Here is a 4,142-nt window from a genome sequence, read left to right on the forward strand (position 1 = left end):
GGAGTAATTCCTCTGGCCAGACCATATCAGGTCGGACCAGGGTCACTCCTTAATCCATCAAGCCGACTGCTTGCCGGTCACCGACTGTGACCGGGGTGAGATGTCTGCTCCGGACATCCGTCTGCTGCAGGTCTGCGCTGAGATGTCCTCCGCTCCTGGCTGTAGGCACCAATGAAACCGGGACAGGTGTGGCATTGGACGTCTCGCTGGGAGTTGGTTATATGACCGGTCTGGAGTCTGTGGTGGAAGCCACCTGCAAGTGGGCTACCGGCTTCGCAGCTGGGGTGCGTTGCCCCTGATGGGGTCCGCTGGAACGCAGGGGTTCCGGGCAATCTGGTCTGATGTGACCAGGGCGGTTGCAGTTGTAGCACCGGCGCTCGTGCCGGAGCTCCCCCGCCTTCGGTGGACTGCTGCCCGCAAGCGGCCTCTGAGTCCATTGGGGGGTATTGGCAGACTTTCTGGCCAGTGCCGCCGCGACCGCCGCCTTGGCTACTGTTTTGGCGGTCATCAGGGCTCGGCTGGCCACATAGTCGCCTGCAAGCCTCGCCGCCTCCTGGTAAGTCTTGGGCTTCTTGTCGTACACCCAAGCCCTCACCGCCGGTGGGCACTGCTGCATGAGCTGCTCCTGAAAGATGAGGTCCAGCAGGCGTTGGTAAGTCCGTGCCTCATAGCCTTCCACCCAGCGTATCCCGTACAAAGCCATGCGGGTCACGTAGGTAACATAGGACTCCTGGGGCTGCCTCTCTTCCTGCCGGAATTTACGCCGGTAGGCTTCAGGGGTAAAACCGTACTGAAACAATAACAGTTCTTTCAGGTGGTCATAGTCATCAGCATACTCATCTGGAAGCGCCATCATCGTCTGCTTAGCCAAGCCAGACAGTAAGGGGTCCAAACGTGCAACCCGATGCTGGGGAAGCACTTTGTACCGCCGACACTGTGTTTCCAAATTCTTTAGAAAACTGTCGATCTGATCGGTACCTTCCACGAACTTGGTGAGACTGTGCTGATCCAGTTTGAGTTCATCTTTGTTGGGTTGGACAAGGGGGCAATAAGCGGGTCTGTTCACTGCCATAGTGATAAACTGCAGCCGCTCCTCCGGTGTCCCTCTGTCACCCCACGCAGTAATCAGTGCCAACATTTCAGGGGTGAACGGACTGGTAGCCGCAGCAACCAGTACCCCTCCTGTTGCACTGCTCCCGGGAGGTGCTCGTTCCCTCCCCGAGATTCCGCCGCCCCGGCACTGGGTTCCTTCCCTGATCTCCGGGTGGCTGTATAAAGGCAAGCTGAGCCGTATCCTGAGGCTCTGCAAGCCGGGCTTCATAATCACCGATTGCGTCAACCATGTCTGCGACCTCCTGGTTCTCATAGGGCAGTCCATATTCACGGCACTTGTCCTTCAGCTGAGCTCGGGTCCTCATGTTGGATGAGCCTTCAGCCTCGCTCATGGTTCACGGTCGCAGCAGTGAGGTGGTGTTACAACTTGTGTTAACTGTTGCACTACTGTGTGTTCAATATCTTTAGTCCCAGGAACTCGCAATTCCCTTCGAGTTCCCACTATATTACAGGGTCCCGCAGTACACTGTAATACAGGTTCAGTTCAATCCCACCGCTTGCCACCAGTTAATTATAGAGCTTGTCACAGTAACTTATGACAAGATATAATGAACACCAAATATCTGGGTTGAACTGAACGAGGCTTAGATATAATAAAATATATTTATTCCTTAAAAAAGGTGAACACAGCAATATAGTACAATTAACAGGCAAGAAGGTAACACTTAGGGTTGGGGGAATGGAGAAGTATCAGCTAGCAATTCTCCAGCAATCCGGTGACATTCCAGGTGGAATCAGAAAAACCCAAAACTGTAGGGTTGACACAGTTTATATACCTGTGTAACCCTATTCTTAACATTGAATACAGACTATTGGTGAACAATTATCTGTATCCAATCCCTAACGTGGAGACAGTTTAACCCATGCCCCCCAGCTAATTAGCCCATGCGTACTGGGACTCTGAGGGTCTTTTTTCTGTAGCCCCATAATTAAATCAGGGGCGACGACCAGTCTACCAAATGAAGTATCTGGCAGGAGCTTCATTGTTTGTAGGTGTAGATATACCACTTACAAACTACTCCAGTTTGATGCGTCTCCGCCCTCAGGTAACAATTAGAGTGGCAGAGTCTGTTGATCAGGACTTGGTTCCTAGTGTAAACAATCAGGACAGTTAACTTTTGATCACAGGGCTTATGCTAAATCATGCCCTTCCTGACCTATTAGCATGGCATATGGAGTCTGCATTTTCAGAGCAGATCCAAAATACCATATACACTTTAATATTTTCACATATTAATAAGTTCCGTTCTGGTGGGCCCAGTGGGTCAAAATTTGCCAGTTTTTAATGCCTGCAGTGACGCTACATATTGGCCAAATTTCAACTCTCTGCGACCTCCGGAACAGGAGATACAGAAATGCACTTTAAAACATTAAAATACAGGATTATAATGAAACATGGGAACAGAGGAACATACATTTTCCTGACATGACAAGGTGTAAGCCACATTCCTGGACCGCAGTCCAGTTAACCCCTTGCCTCCCCGGTGAGGTCAGGGGGTGGCCATATGGGGTGCAACCCCTTTAATACCGGGCCAACACCCTCTCCCTCTACAATAATTAATTGGAATATTGTTCGTTGAAGTGTTTTTCTCATGGCTTTTGCTTATCGGTGTACCTTCATTAACAATATTTAGCAAATCTTTTGTAAAGAAAGTATGGTGACAGAACTATTTGTGGCAATTGAATACTGAGTGGGTGATTCTTTGTGGTCCAGGTACCTATAAAGTGTGATGATTTTGCAGTATATAACTTATTAGAGGAGAGGGAGTATTTAGAAGGACATGCAGATCTTCACAAGGGCATGGCATTGAAGAATTATCTAAGCTAGTAAATAATAAAATTATCCACACAATTACAAAGGAAATGCATTGTTTTCATAACAGTTTAAAGATATTATTTCACAAAAAAATCATAATTTTCAGTGTTATTGTCATGATATTATCATGAAATATTTTGTATTTTAATCAATGTGGTGCTTCATGGGTTGATGTAGCAACAATTTGATTTTAAAAATACAATATATTGAATTTATGACGTCAAGACGTTTCCCGAGTCTGTGCTGGTCTTCAAGAGGGACTTAATTGGGGGAGGAAGGCCAAAAACTATAGAATAGTCTCTGGTTGTCAGCCTCAAGGACAACAAAATGTCATGAAATTTTAATCAATGTGGTGTTTATGGGGGTTAATGTAGCTAGTTTGTTTTAAAAAAAATACACTATATTGGGTTTGGGACCGGATTAAGACATTTCCTGGGTCTGTGTTGGTCTTCAAAGAGGACTTAATTGTGGGGTGGGGGCAATCATGGATGGGCCACTAGAAGTGGCATATGTGTTGTTTAGAAGGCCATAAACAATAATGAAGAGTAGTAGAACAATTTGATATAGATGTGTTGCTGAGAAATTGTTCTCCTTACAACTTGTACAGTGGATCCATTTAAATAAACACAGCACAGCCTAAAGACAAGATGAAATTGAATCTCCGAGCATCAATGTAGGTTGCCTATGCCATTTTTACAACCATGCTGCATATATTCTTTGCTGCTATGTTCTTTGAATCTCTTTTAAAACATGCAAGCTAAGAGAGGTCCCAATGAGGACCAAAAAGTTGACCTTGATAGTATTATTTCATGAATTGTTTCTGCTATCTGTAACTTTAATATATTTCCCAACTCATTTCCATGTCATAATTAATTGGAATAGTTTGTTGAAGTGTTTTTCTCATGGCTTTTGCTTATCTGTGTACCTTCATTAACAATATTTTGCAAATGTTTTGTAAGGAAAGTATGGTGACAGAACTATTTGTGCCATTTAAATACTGAGTGGGGGATTCCCGGTGCTCGTGTACCTATAAAGTGTGATGATGTTGCAATATATCTTCATAGAGGAGAGTGGGTATTTAGAAGGACATGCAGCTCTTCACAGGGACATGACATTGAATTAGCTAAGCTAGTAAATAAAATAGTAAAAGTAGTACACACAATAACAAAAGAAATGCAATATGTTTTCATAAGTTTTTTTTTTTGTAACAAGT

The sequence above is a fragment of the Ascaphus truei genome, unplaced genomic scaffold (assembly GCF_040206685.1).
Source record: "Ascaphus truei isolate aAscTru1 unplaced genomic scaffold, aAscTru1.hap1 HAP1_SCAFFOLD_1809, whole genome shotgun sequence".
Taxonomy (NCBI): Eukaryota; Metazoa; Chordata; class Amphibia; order Anura; family Ascaphidae; genus Ascaphus; species Ascaphus truei.